A 15,913-nucleotide genomic window follows, 5' to 3' on the forward strand; every position below is an offset into this window, starting at 1 on the left:
AAATGTAAAAAATAGTGCCAGGAATAACAAGTTAATGTCCAGGGGTTCGTGGACTGTGCAGAAATCCGATGGCAGGGTGGAAGAAGCTGAGTGTGGGTCTCAGCAATGAAGCCTCTGCTCTGCTAATTTGCCTCGCAATGTTTCCATCTGCCTGAAAGCCACAGGATCACTTCTGAGAAGTGACCTGCCCTGGCCTGCCAGCCTGTACTCTTACCCCTCCCAGCACCATCTTATTCTGTTTCCTGTCCCCTTTCCAGTCCTGAAGAAGGGTCTTGGCCTGAAATGTCAACTGTTTATTCTCCTCCATAGATGCCGGCTAACCTGATGAGTTCCTCCAGCGTTATAGACTCAGGCCTCTGAAGCAGAGCATGAACTTGTGACTTCCTAAACTTTCAGCCAACACGGCACCAGACTTCAGTCACGGCCAGCTGGACAGGCTGGGGAGGGCTACACCGTGAAGCACAGACTCTCCCAGGCTGGGGAGGGCTACACCGTGAAGCACAGACTCTCCCAGGCTGGGGAGGGCTACACCCAGTGGGGCAGTGTGAGGGCACCACTGGAAGCCAACCCCTTAGAGTTATAGAGCACTGTGGCACAGAGAAGGCTGTTTGGCTCATCTAGTCCATGCATTGCCCTTCAAATCCCTCTCATCCATGTCTATCGTAACTTAAATGTTGCAGTTAAGCCTGCATCCATCACTTCTGCTGGCACCTCGTTCCACACTCGCATCATCCTCTGAGTGAAGAAACTCCCCCTCAGATATTTCACCTTTCATCCTAAACTATAATCTCTAGTTCTCGTCTCACCCAACCTGAGAGGGGAAAGCCTTGTTCCCATTGAAGTGATCACTCAGCCACACACAAAGCAGGGTTCCCGGTTCACTGAATGGTTCAATTGTACAGAGTGTTTGGTTGATAATTACTATGATAGGATTTGGTGGCAGACCCTTTCCTCTCTACCTCACACCCACGGCCCCTGCTCTCCACTCCCAAAGTGTGAGAGCACAGGGACACTGCAGCAACCAAAGGGTTAAAGGCCCTGTGGTCCTGTGTGGGTTGCTAGGTGATGGAATTCAGTGCCATTCCATGGAGAATTAATGTGATGGCAGCTCACTACTCGCAAATACTTGCACTGTGTACTGACTTGTTCATTCAGAATTAAAAATGCAACTTGTCGGCCCTGCCAACCAGCTCACTCCTCTCATCCAATGGCAGAGAGGCACCTGACTACCATGCGGATCGGACCGGCCAATCACGAGGATCCGCGCCTCCCTGTGAAGGTTTTCACAGTTCATTGACCCCTTGTCCAATACTCCCTCACCTCACCCTGCAGCATCAGCTGCCTTTCTGCAGAAGCTCCAGGAAAGAAAAGCACTCTGCCGCACTGCTTGGGCTCTTTTGCATTCCACCCTTGCTGAGTTTCTTTTACAGGTCTTCCAACTAGTTCCATTCCCCGCTCACGCCCAATTATACTGTGCATTTTCCTCTTCAAGTGTTTTAATAAAGCTGCCATTGAATCTATTTCCTTGCAGCGCTGGGGGTACAATGCAGATCATAGCTTGCTACATCAAACAACGTGACTTTCTGACTGCCAGTGACTCTCCAGGCGTGTCTATCTTTCAGATATAACCTGTCCTGATAATATAAATATATCTTGGATATAGTTCTCCGAATAAGCAAAGTTACGAGTTAAAAACTGACTGCAGAAATAAGCAGTTTATAGGTGAGAGAGGAAGGAGCTGGAGAGAGGTGAACTGTGTGAGTGCTGGTGTTGGGAGCTGAGCCGTAGGCTGTGTGTGACTGTGAGACCGGGGTTACTGGCGGTCAAATCCAGCCAGTACACACCCTGATCACAGCTCACTCGGTACACAGACACTCCTGGTTGTGAATAGCAGGGTTACTGGCGGTCAAATCTAGCTAGTACACACCCTGATCACGGCTCACTCGGTACACAGACTTCTCTGACAAATACCACCATTGTTAGGCTGGGTATTTTTCTGTGTGAGTGTCGAGCTCAGTGGAAGGGGTCATATCCCAGCAGTGTTCTCTCCTCTCAGCTAGATCAGAGCCTTGACTTCCAGCCCAAAATGCAGTATTCCTTCAGAGTCTCCATCCTCCAACAATATGCAAAACAGAGGCAGGGTTCAAAGCCTAAACAACCTTCTCCTTGTACACTCAAAACCGAGTGGCCAGATTCTGCTTGAGTTTGCAGATCGTACCACGGTAATAGACCATATCTCAGATGGCGATGAGTCAGAATACAGGAAGGAGATAAAGAGTTTAGTAACATGATGTCATGACAATAACCTTTCCCTCAATGTCAGCAAAACAAAGGAGCTGCTGGTTAACTTCAGAAAGGGGAGTGGGGTGCACACACTCCCGTCTATATTAACAGTTGAGAGTATTTGAGAGCTTCAAGTTCAGCCTGTCCTGGTCCAGCCACAAAGACATCACAGCCAAGAAAGCTCACCAGTGCCCATAGTTCCCCAGCAGGCCAAAGCATGTCCACAATGAACCCTACTAATTTTTATCAGTGCACCATAGAAAGCATCCTATCTGTATGAATAATGGCCTTGTGTGGCGACTGTTCTGCATATGACTTCAGGAAACTATACTGAGTTGTGGACACAGCTGAACATATCACAGAAACTAGATTCCCCTCCATGGACTCCATCTATCCTTCTTGCTGCTTTAGTAGAGTAGCTAGTATAATTGAAGGTAAAATCCTGGAGAAACTCAGCAGGCCAGGCGGCACCTATGGAAAAGAGTAAACAGTGGACATTTCGGTCGGAGATGAGGATCCAGAGCAATAAGGTGGGGGGAGGGGAAAGAAGTACAAAGTGTGTGTGTGTGTGTTGTTTAGATTTCGAGCATCTGAAGACTTTCTGGTGTTTATAATTAAAGCTGCCTCACACATGGCCATTCTCTCTTCTCCCCTCTTCCATCAGGAAGAAAATACAAAAGCCTGAAAGAACAAATCACCTGGCTCAAATAGCTTCTACCCTGCTGTTATATGATTATTAAATAGTATAATAAATTGTACTCTTCACCTCACAGTCTACCTTGTTGCGATCTTGCTCCTGATCTATCTTCACTGTAAGTGTTGCACTTTATTCTGCATTGTTATTGCTTTACCATGTTCTACCTCAATGCACTGTATAAGCAAAGAACATAGATAACAGACAATAGGTGCAGGAGTAGGCCATTCGGCCCTTCGAGCCAGCACCACCATTCACTGTGATCATGGCTGATCATCCACAATCAGTATCCAGTTTCTGCCTTATCCCCATAACATTTGATTCCGCTATCTTTAAGAGCTCTATCCATCTCTTTCTTGAAAGCATCCAGAGATTTGGCCTCCACTGCCTTCTGGGGCAGAGCATTCCACATATCCACCACTCTCTGGGTGAAAAAGTTTTTCCTCAACTCAGTTTTAAATGGCCTACCCCTTATTCTTAAACTGTGGCCTCTGGTTCTGGACTCACCCATCAGTGGGAACATGCTTCCTGCCTCCAGCATGTCTAATCCCTTAATAATCTTATATGTTTCAATCAGATCCCCTCTCATCCTTCTAAATTCCAGTGTATACAAGTCCAGTCGCTCCAATCTTTCAACTTATGACAGTCCCGCCATCCCGGGAATTAACCTTGTGAACCTACGCTGCACTCCCTCAATAGCAAGAATGTCCTTCCTCAAATTTGGAGACCAAAACTGCACACAGTACTCCAGGTGTGGTCTCACTACAGCTGCAGAAGGACCTCTTTGCTCCTATACTCAATTCCCCTTGTTATGAAGGCCAGCATGCTATTAGCTTTCTTCACTGCCTGCTGTACTTGCATGCTTGCTTTCAGTGACTGATGTACAAGAACACCTAGATCTCGTTGTGTTTCCCCTTTTCCTAACTTGACTCCACTTAGATAATAATCTGCCTTCCTGTTCTTACCACCAAAGTGGATAACCTCACATTTATCCACATTAAACTGCATCTGCCATGCATCCGCCCACTCACCCAGCCTGTCCAAGTCACCCTGCATTCTCATAACATCCTCCTCATATTTCACACTGCCTCCCAGCTTAGTGTCATCGGCAAATTTGCTAATGTTACTTTTAATTCCCTCATCTAAATCATTAATATATATTGTAAACAGCTTGCGTCCCAGCACTGAACCCTGCGGTACCCCACTGGTCACCGCCTGCCATTCCGAAAGGGACCCATTAATCGCTACTCTTTGTTTTCTGTCAGCCAGCCAGTTTTCAATCCATGTCAGTACTCTGCCCCCAATACCATGTGCCCTAATTTTGCCCACTAATCTCCTATGTGGGACTTCATCAAAGGCTTTCTGAAAGTCCAGGTACACTACATCCATTGGCTCTCCCTTGTCCATTTTCATAGTTACATCCTCAAAAAATTCCAGAAGATTAGTCAAGCACGATTTCCCCTTCATAAATCCATGCTGACTCGGACCGATCCTGTTACTGCTGTCCAGATGTGTCATAATTTCATCTTTTATAATTGACTCCAGCATCTTTCCCACCACTGACGTCAGTCTATAATCCCCTGTTTTCTCTCTCCCTCCTTTCTTGAAAAATAGGATAACATTAACCACCCTCCAATCAACAGGAACTGATCCTGAATCTATTGAACATTGGAAAATGATTACCAATGCGTCCCCGATTTCTAAAGCCACCTCCTTAAGTACCCTGGGACGCAGACCATCAGGTCCCAGGGACTTATCAGCCTTCAGACCCAACAGTCTATCCAACACCATTTCCTGCCAAATATAGATTTCCTTCAGTTCATAGAAGTGTACAATACAGGAATGGGTCATTCGGCCCACAATGTTGTGTCAAACCAGCTAAAAAGCAAATCAAAAACACTCAAACATTAATCCAATATCTACACTATGTCCATATCCCTTCATCTTCCCCTCATCCATGTGCCTTTCCAAATGTCTCTTAAGAGCCTCTCATGCATTTGCCTCTCCTACCATGCCAGGCAGCACACTCCAGGCATCCACCACTCTCTGAATAAAACACTTACCTCTCACATACCCCTTAAACCTACCTCCTCCCAACTTCAATGAATGCCTTCTGGTATTCCATATTGCAACACTGGGAAATAGATACTCTCTGACCACTCTATGCCTTTCATAATCATTTAAACCTCTATGAGATCTGCCCTCAGCCTCTGAAGCTACAGAGAAAACAACCCAAGTTTATCCAGCCTCTTGTGATATCACATGCACTCTGAACCAGGCAGCATCCTGGTAAACATCTTCTGCACGCTCTCTAAAGTCTCAACATTCTTCCTATAGTAGGGCAACCAGAACTGTATGTAATATTCCAGATGTGGCCCAACCGGAGTCTTATAAAGCTGCAAAATAACCTCCTGACCTTGGAACTCAGTGCCTCGACTAATAAAAACAAGCATTCCATAAGCCGCCTTAACCACCTTATTGACCTGTGTAGCCACTTCAAGGTGCTATGAACTTGGATCCCAAGCTCTCTCTACTCAGCAACACTGTCAAGGACCTTGCCACTAACAGTGTATTGTCTCCTTGCACTACCATGACCAAAGCTGATTAGTAAAGAAGAAAAAGGGGAAAAAAAAGTATATTGTTAGCCACCACCTGTGCTTTAACGCCAGATCAAAGATTTTGAAAACAAACAGTTCAAAAAAGGTCCCCACAGTATTTGAAACTCTTGATTAGAATCAGAAATTGAACAATGGATCTTCTCTAAATTGAAGCATGACATAACATCACGTAACCATTGACCGTGAGTAGGCGGAGCAACATCCTTCCGTTGAAGCAACACTGCCCTCCTAGCTATGAGAGAAATAAAGGCCAATACATGCAAATCAGATGTCCCCAAAGTTATGCCTCTTTCTCCAACAATACCAAACATGGCAGTCAAAGGATTAGGCTTTAAATTTACTTTTAAAAGTACAGAAAAAGTTTGGAATACTTCCTTCCAGTATTTTTCAAGACTCGGACATGTCCAAAACATATGAATTAATGAAGCCTCTCCATTGTTACAGCTGTCACAACAGGGAGATATATCCGCATAAAAACGAGATAGCTTGTCTTTGGACATGTGAGCCCTGTGGACTACTTTAAATTGTAGGAGAGAGTGACAAGCACATAGTGATGAGGTATTAACCAATTTAAAAATTACATTCCAAATCTCTTCAGAAATTGAAATCTGTAAGTCCTGTTCCCAGGCTTTTTTAATTTTGTCTAAAGGAGCCTCTCTCATTCCCAACAGCATGCCATAAATATTAGACATTGAGCCATTATGAAAAGGTTTCAAATTAAAAATTACATCTATTAAGTTTTTATCAGGACTCATAGGAAATGTATGTAATGAGATCGCAGAAAGTCTGTAATCCGCAGGTATCAAAAAAAGTGGGTATTTGGTAAGTTATATTTAACTGACAATTGCTCGAAAGAAGAGAGACTCCCTCCAACAAATAAATCTTGGCAGCATTTAATACCCAATCTATCCCATTCTTTAAAAAATACATCAATCATAGAAGGTTTAAAAAAACAATTAGAAAAAATGGGACTAGAGAGAGAAAATCTCAATAAACCAAAATATTTTCTAAATTGTAGCCAGATCCTCAAAGTATGCTTAACTACCAAACTGTCAGTTAATTTATTTAAAGATAAAGGAAGTGATGATCCAAGAAAAGAGATAATAAAAAATTTCATAAAGAATTAGCTTCCAAAGAGACCCATACTGGATAGTCTTCACGGTTAATGTAATATGACCAGAACGTAAGATTTTGTATATTGACTGCCCAGTAATAGAACCTAAAATTTGGTAAAACTAAGCCTCCATTCTTTTTAGCTTTTTGAAAGTGGACTTTGTTTAATCGAGATTGTTTATTCCTCCATATATAAGAAGATAGAATTGAATCAAGAGAATCAAAAAAAGACTTAGGAATAAAAACAGGTAAGGCCTATAAAGGTATATAAATTTAGGCAAAATATTCATTTTAATAGAATTAATTCAACCAATCAATGATAAAGAGAGGGGCGACCAACTGGATAGTGCCCTTTTCACATATTTCATTAGGGTAAGAAAATTTTCTTTGAATAGGTGTTTATAATTCTCAGTAATTGTTACACCCAAATAGGTAAATCGATTTCTTAGAATTTTAAAAGGAAGGTTAGTATTAATTGGTACCAAATTATTCAAAGGAAACAGTTCACTCTCATGTAAATTCAATTTATATCCTGAAAACTGGCTAAAGTAGGAAAGTAAAGAAAGCGTAGAAGGTAGGGAGGTCTCAACATTAGAAATAAAAAGCAATAGATCATCAGCATAAAGCGAAACTTTGTGGGTAGTACCTTTCCTTAGAATACCAATGATATCACTAGATTCTCGAAAAGCAATAGCTAAGGGTTCTAAAGCCAGATCAAAAAGCAAAGGACTCAGAGGACACCATTGTCTGGTTCCACATTGGAGTTTAAATGGCTTAGAGTTCTGAAAATTGGTAAGAACCTGAGCAGAGGGGGATAAATAAAGCAATTTAATCCATTGAATAAAATTGGGCCCAAAATTAAATTTTTCTTACGTTTTAAATAAGTAATTCCATTCAACCCGATCAAAAGCCTTCTCCGCATCCAGAGATATCACGCATTCCGAAATCTCCTTAGAAGGAGAATACATGACACTTAATAAACAAAGTATATTAAAATGGAAATATTGATTTTTAATAAATCCAGTCTGATCATCAGATATTATAGAAGGTAAAATATTTTCAAGCCTACGAGCCAAAACATTGGATAGGATTTTAGTATCAACATTAAGCAAAGAGATTGGTCCATATGAAGAGCATTCAGTTGGGTTCTTATTTTTTTAAGAAAACTGTACTCTTTTGAATTGAATTGAATTGACTTTATTTCTTACATCCTTCATATACATGAGGAGTAAAAATCTTTATGTTACGTCCTTATCTAAATGTGCAATCTGTAATTTATAGTAATTTATGATAAATAGTATGTACAACAGGACAGTCAATATAACATAGAAATACAGTTGTGTCACCATGAATTAATCAGTCTGATGACCTGCTGGAAGAAGCTGTCCCGGAGCCTGTTGGTTCTGGATTTAATGCTGCGGTACCATTTCCCGGATGGTAGCAGTTGGAACAGTTTGTGGTTGGGGTGACTCGGGTCCCCAATGATCTTTTGGGCCTTCTTTACACACCTGTCTTTGTAAGTGTCCTGAATAGTGGGAAGTTCACATCTACAGATGCGCTGGGCTGTCCACACCACTCTCTGCAGAGTCCTGTGATCGAGAGAAGTACAGTTCCCTTACCAGGCAGTGATGCAGCCAGTCAGGATGCTCTCAATTGTGCCCCCGTAGAAATTCCTTAGGATTTGGGGGCCCATACCAAACTTTTTCAACCTTCTGAGGTGAAAGAGGCACTGTTGTGCTTTTTTCACCACACAGTCGGTAGGTACAGACCAGGTGAGATCCTCAGTGATGTGGATGCCGAGGAACGTAAAGCTGTTCACTCTCTCAACCCCAGATCCATTGATGTCAATAGGGATTAGCCTGTCTCCATTCCTCCTGTATTCCATAGATGCCATATGTTTCCATAGATGCTGCCTGGCCTGCTGAGTTACTCCAGCATTTTGTGTGTGTTGCTTCAATGAGGTCACCCCTTGTCCTTCTGAATTCCAGTCAGGTCCAGACCCATCAAATGCTCCTCATGTTATAAGCCGTTCAATCCCAGAATCATTTGCATGAACCTCCTCCAATACCAGCAGATCCTTTCTTGGATAAGGAGCCCAAAACTGCTCACAATACTCTGTGAAGCCTCATCAGAGTCCTACAAAGCCTCAGCATTACTTTCTTGCTTTTATATTCTAGTCCTCTTGAAATGAATGCTAACATCACATTTGCCCTCCTTACCACCAGCTCATCGGCAAGTTAACCTTTAAGGAATCTTGCACGGGGACTCACAAATACCTTTGTACCTCAGATTTTTTAATTTTCTCCCTGTTTAGAAAATAGTCTATGCTCTTATTCTGTCTACAAAGTGCATGACCAGCACTGTATTCCACCTGAAACTTCTTTGCCCATTCTCCTAATCTGCCTAATCCTTCTGTAGCCTCCCTGCTTTCTCAATAATACCTGCCCCTACACCTATCTTCATATTGTACGGAAACTTGGCCACAAAGCCATCAATTACATCTTCAATTCCATTGACATACAACATAAAAAGAAGTGGTCCCAACACAGACCACTATGGAACACCACTAGTCACCAGCAACCAATCAGAAAAGGCTCTCTTTATTCCCACACTTTGCCTCCTGCCAATCAGCCAGTGCTCTATCCATGCTAGTATCTTGCTAAGCAGCATTATGTGTGACACCTTGTCAAAGGCCTTTTGAAAATCTAAGTACAAAGCATCCACCAATTCTCCTTGTCTACCCTGCTTGTTATCTCCTCAAAGAATTCCAACAGATTTGTCAGGAAATATTTTCCCTTAAGGAAACCATGCTAACTTTGATTCATTTTATCATGAGCCTCCAAGTACCCCGAAACCTTATCCTTAACAGTGGACTCCAACATCTTCCCAATCACTGAAGTCAGTCTAACTGGCTAATAATTTCCTTTCTTCTGCCTCCCTCCCTTCTTGAAGAGCAGAGTGATATGTTCAATTTTCCAGTCTTCTCGAACCATGCCAGAATCTAGTGATTCTTGAAAGATAATTACTAATGCTGCCACAATCTGTTCAGCTATCTGTTTCAGAACCCACCCCCCCCCCCCCCGCCCCGGGTGCTGTCCATCTGGTGAAGATGACTTCAGACCTTTCAATTTCCCAAGCGTCTTCTCCCTGGTGCAACTGCTCTCACTTCAGCCCCAGACGCTCTCGAACTTCCCGCATACTGCTGGCGTCTCAAGACTTTTGAGAGTGCGACATCAAGAGTGCAAGGGCAGCATCTTCCTATTAGGGTGAAGGTCAACTTGGCAAGTTTTGGGAACCTTGGCTGATGAGAAATATTAAGGCTGTGGTTAGGAAAGGGAAGGAAGAATACATTGAGTATAGGAGACTAAAGATGAGAGAATCTCTTAATGACTATAAGTATATTGAGAGTCTACTTAAGAGAAAAATTAGGAGAGTACAAAGAAAGATGGGGTGGATCTGGTAAGTAAGGTTCAGGAAAATCCCCAGAGGTTACATAGTTGTATCAAGAGTAAAAGGGTGTCTAGGGAGAGAGTGGCTCCCCTCAGAGATCAGGAGGTCCACCTATGTCTCAAGCCACAGTGTTTTGAGCAGTGGCCGATCAGCAATCTAAAGCGTGGCAGATCTCACTCAGGTTCACCAACTGAGTACAGAAGGCATCGATTGGTGGCAGTTTGGTGTTTTGAGCAGCTGTCAATCAGGGATCAGGATTATTAGGCAGGGCAAGCTGAGTGGCCATTGCTGAGGTGGACAGTGGGGATTTTGAGCCTTTGGCTCTTGGAGGCTTCAGTGAGTGAGAGACGGTGAAAAAGCTGTTGGTAGATTCCCCATCCCCAGTTTAATTAATGATTTCCCTTCTCCACTAGTTGGCATATCTCACTCCTGTAAGCCCTCTCATCAACACCTGAGATTTTACCAACAACGGTTATATTGTCAGCAAATTTGTAGATGGTATTTGAACTATGCCTAGCCACACAGTCATGTGTAAATAGAGAGTAGAGCAATGGGCTAAGCACACACCGCTACCGCCCACACACGTCAGCCAGGAGGATGTGTTATCACCAATCCGCACAGATTGTGGTCTTCGGTTAGGAAGACCATTAGGAAGAATGGAAGAATGTCATTAGTTTCAAAGTAAATATGGAAAAAGATAGGTCTGGTCCATGGGTTGTGATTCTAAATTGGAGAAAGGCTAATTTTGATGGCATCTCAAAGGATCTGGCAAATGTGGATTGGGGTAGTCTGTTTTCTAGCAAAGGTAGGTGGGAGGCCTTCAAAAGCAAAAGTTTGAGAGCACAAAGCTTGTATATGCCTGTCAGAATAAAAGTTAAAGTTAAAAGATATAGGGAACCACATTCACTCTGTGCCTGTCTCTGTGCCCTAATAGGTCAGAGCCCCCCGCCAAACAGCATCCAAAGGGGTATAACTGTTGCTGAGAAATGTGTCCAATTGAACGCTGCACTGACTGCTTACTCCCTTTACTTCTCCTGTGGTCGCCCGTCTACTATCTGAAGCCTACACTCCGGATGTGACTACCTCAGTAAAAGCCTAATAAGTTCTCAGCCTCCTGGATAGTCCGGAGTACATCCAACTCCAGCTCCAGTTTCTTGATCTTGTCAGTCAGGAGGTGAAGGTGACTGCACCTCCTGCAGATCTAGTCATCAGAGAGACCGTTAGTCATAGTCATAGTCATACTTTATTGATCCTGGGGGAAACTGGTGTTTGTTACAGTTGCACCATAAATAATAAATAGTAATGGAACCATAAATAGTTAAATAGCAATATGTAAATTATGCCAAATTATGAAATAAATCCAGGACCAGCCTATTGGCTCAGGGTGTCTGACCCTCCAAGAGAGGAGTTGTAAAGTTTGATGGCCACAGGCAAGAATGACTTCCTATGACGCTCTGTGCTGTATCTCGGTGGAATGAGTGTCTGGCTGAATGTACTCCTGTGCCCACCCAGTACATTAAGTAGTGGATGGGAAACATTGACCAAGATGGCATGCAACTTGGACAGCATCTTCTTTTCAGACACCACCGTGAGAGAGTCCAGTTCCATCCCCACAACATCACTGGCCTTACGAACGAGTTTGCTGATTCTGTTGGTGTCTGCTACCCTCAGCCTGCTGCCCCAGCATACAACAGCAAACATGATAGTACTGGCCACCACAGACTAGTAGAACATCCTCAGCATCGTCCGGCAGATGTTAAAGGATCTCAGTCTCCTCAGGAAATAGAGACGGCTCTGACCCTTCTTGTAGACAGCCTCAGTGTTCTTTGACCAGTCCAGTTTATTGACAATTCGTATCTCCAGGTATTTGTAATCCTCCACCATGTCCACACTGACCCCCCTGGATGGAAATACCTTAGCTCTCCTCAGGTCTACCACCAGCTCCTTAGTCTGTTAGGTACGCTGAAATCCCACATCTCTCAGGAGAAGCATGCTACAGCCTGAACTACCACTTTGCCAACGCTTGTTATATCTCTAACTTCTCAAACTTAAGTTCTAGCCTGCTAGAACTTGTACACCTAGTCTCTGTTTTCCATTACACTCCTTGTTGCCTGACCACTCACTCTAGTATAAGACCCACACTTGTTTGACTTTCCAAAATGCATCACCTCACATTATCTGTATTGAAATCCAAATGCAATTCCTTGGCACACTTCCCTTGTACACTACATAATCTTCTTCACTATGAACAATTAATTTCATGCCATCTGCAACCTTAAAGATCAAGCCTTATTCATTCACATCCAAATAATTTAAAAAATAATAAAAATAAGTCCCAATAAATTCAAGTTCCACGTTCAATGATCATTCAATCAAACATGAATCTAGCCAAACAAAACAGCATTCCTCTTGGCCAACACATTAGTAGTACATAGCACATCCCAAAGATGAAGTTTTCTAAACAGAAGATGAGGCAAGTGTGGCTGATGGACGGAGGGAAGTCAAAGACAGCAGAAAAGCAAAAGGGAGGTCATATAACATGGCAAAAATTAGTCGAAGGAACTTTTAAAAATCAACAAAAGGCAACTATAGAAAACTATAAAGAGAGAAAAGATGAAACAGCCAATAATATCAAAGAGGATACCAAATGTGTTTTTCAGATACGTAAAGAATAAGAGAAAGCCAAGAGTGGATATTCATCTGCTGGAAGGTAACACTGGAGAGATACTAATGGGGGACAAAGAAATAGCAGACCATCTTAATAAGTACTGTATCTTGTGTCAGTCTTCACTGTGAAAGATACTAGCAGTATGCCAGAGATTCAAGAGTGTCAGGGGGAAGAAGTGAGTGTCATTGCTATTACTAAGGAGAAGGTGCTAGGGAAACTGAAAGGTCTGAAGGGAGATAGGTCCCCTGGACCAGATGGTGTACATCCCAACGTTCTAAGAGAGGTATCTGAAGAGATTGTGGAGGCATTAGTAATGATCTTCCAAGAATCACTAAATTCTGGAATGGTTCCAGAGGACTAGGATATTGCAAATGTTATTCCATTCTTTCGTAGGGAGAGAGGCAGAGAAAAGGAAATTATAGGACAGTTAGCCTGTCTTTAGTGGCTGGGAATATGTTGGAGTCCATAATTAACGATGAGGTTTCAGGGTACTTGGAGGTGCATGATAAAGTAGGCCAAAGTCAGTATGGTTTCCTTTAGTGGAAATCTTGCCTGACAAAGCTGTCGGAATTTTTTGAGAAAATAACAGGCAGAATAGAGAAAGAGGTATCAGTGGATGTTGTGTACTTGGATTTTCAGAAAGTCTTTGACAAGGTACCACTCACGAAGCTGCTTAACAAGTTAAGATCTCATCGTATTACAGGATAGATTCTGGCATGGATAAAGCAGTGGCTGATTGGTAGAAAGCAAAGAGAGGGAATAAAGGGGACCTTTTCTGGTTGGCTGCCAGTGACTACTCGTATTTTGCAGGCCATAAGGCCATAAGACATAAGAGCAGAATGAGGCCAATCAGCCCATCAAGCCTGTTCTGTAATTCTATCTTGGCTATTCCTGGATCTCGCTCAACCCCATACACCCGCCTTCTCGCCATATCCTTCGATGACCTGACCGATCAGGAAATGATCAACTTCTGCCTTAAATATACCCACAGACCTGGCCTCCACCGCAGTCTGTGGCAGAGCATTCCACAAAATCACTACTCTCTGGTTAAAGAAATTCCTCCTTATCCCTGTTCTAAAAGGTTGCCCTTCAATTTTGAGGCTGTGCCCTCTAGTTCTGGATACCCCCACCATAGGAAACATCCTGTCTACATTCACCTTATCTAGTCCTTTCAACAATCGGTAAGTTTCAATGAGATCCTCCCCCCTCCACCTCATTTTTCTAAGTTCCAGTGAGTATAGGCTCAAAGCTGCCAAACGCTCCTCATAAATTAACCCCTTCAATCCCAGCATCATCCTCGTGAACTTCCCCTAGTCTTTCTCCAAAGACAACACATCCTTTCTGAGATAAGAGGCCAAAAACTGTTGACAATACTCTAAGTGCAGCATGACTAGTGTCTTAAAAAAGGCTCAACATTATCTCCTTGCTTTTATGTTCTATTCCCCTTGACATTAATGCTAACATTGCATTTGCCTTCTTTACCACAGACTCAACCTGTAAATTAACCTTCTGGGAGCTTACACGAGGACTCCTAAGTCCCTCTGCATCTCTGATGTTTGAACCTTCTGCCCATTTCGATAATAGTCTGCACTATTGTTCCTTTTGCTAAAGTGCCTTTCCCAACAAGTTCCCAACACTGTATTCCATTTGCCACTTCTTTGCCCATTCTTCTAATATGTCTAAGTCCTACTGCAAACACATTGCTTCCTCAACACTACCTGCCCCCCACCTATCTTTGTATCATCCACAAACTTTGCCACAAAGCCATCAATTCTATTACCTAAATCATTGACAAACAATGTGAAAAGTAGTGATCCCAATACTGACCCCTGAGGAAAACCACTAGTCACTGGCAGCCAACCAGAAAAGGCCTTTTTTATTCCCACTTGCTTCCTTCTGCTTATCAGCCATTCCTCTATCCATGCCAGTATCTTTCCTGTAACGCCATGGGATTTCACCTTGTTAAGCAGCCTCATGTATGGCACCTTATCAAATGCCTTCTGAAAAACCAAGTAAGTGACATCCTCTGCCTCTCCTTTGTCCACCCTGCTTGTTACTTCCTCAAAGAACTCTATCAGATTTGTCAGACAAGATTTCCCTTCACAGAAACCATGCTGACTTTGACTTATTTTATCATTAGGCTCCAAGTACCCTGAAGCTTCATCCTTAATAATAGACTCCAAAACCTTCCCAACCACTAAGGTTAGACTAATTTCTTTTCTTTTGCCTTCCTCCCTTCTCAAAGAGTGGAGTGACATTTACAATTTTTCGGTCCTCCAGGACCATGCTAGAATCTAGTGATTCTTGAAAGATCATGACTAATGCATCTGTTACCTCTTCAGCAACCTTTCTCAGGATTCTGGAATGTAGTCCATTTGGTTCAGGTGACTTATCCACCTTAAGACCTTTCAGTTTGCCTAGCACTTTTTCCTTTGTAATAGCAATGGCACTCACTCCTGCTCCTTGACACTCACGGACCTCTGGTACACTGCTTCCACAGTGAAGACTGATGCAAAGTACCCATTAAGTTCATCTGTCATTTCTTTGTCCCCCCATTATTACCTCATCAGCATCATTTTCCAGTGGTCCAATATCAACTCTCAGCTCCCTTTTATTCTTATATATTCTTTATATATAACTGAGAAAACAGTTTCCTGCTTTATACTATTGGCTAGTTTGCCTTCATATTTCATCTTTTCCCTTCTTATAGTTTTTTAGTTCCCTTTGTTGGATTTTAAAAGCTTCTCAATTATCCGACTTCCCACTCATTTTTGCTACCTTATATACCCTTTCTCTGGCTTTTATGAAGTCCTTAACTTCCTTTGTCAGCCACAGTGGCCTACCCCTGTCATTTGAGAACATTTCCTTCTGTGGGACATATCTATCCTGTGCCTTGTGAACTATTTCCAGAAACTTCAGCCACCTCTGTTCTGCCGTCATCCCCACCAGTATCTTCCTCCAATCCAGCTGACCAAGCTCCTCTCTCATGCCTCTGCAATTCACTTTTATTACATTGTGATACTGATTCTTGTGACTTATGCTTCTCCCTCTCAAATTGCAGTATGAATTCAATCATATTATGATCAC

The 15,913-nt window shown here is 42.8% G+C and overlaps 1 protein-coding gene across 2 annotated transcripts in view; it reads right to left on the reverse strand.

The window, feature by feature from the left end:
* Positions 1 to 15,913, reverse strand: part of LOC140188076 (disintegrin and metalloproteinase domain-containing protein 10) — a 157,418-nt gene that overhangs the window by 96,366 nt on the left and 45,139 nt on the right. The gene's annotated exons all lie outside the window — the stretch shown is intronic.

The sequence above is a fragment of the Mobula birostris genome, chromosome 26 (genome assembly GCF_030028105.1).
Source record: "Mobula birostris isolate sMobBir1 chromosome 26, sMobBir1.hap1, whole genome shotgun sequence".
Classification (NCBI taxonomy): Eukaryota; Metazoa; Chordata; class Chondrichthyes; order Myliobatiformes; family Myliobatidae; genus Mobula; species Mobula birostris.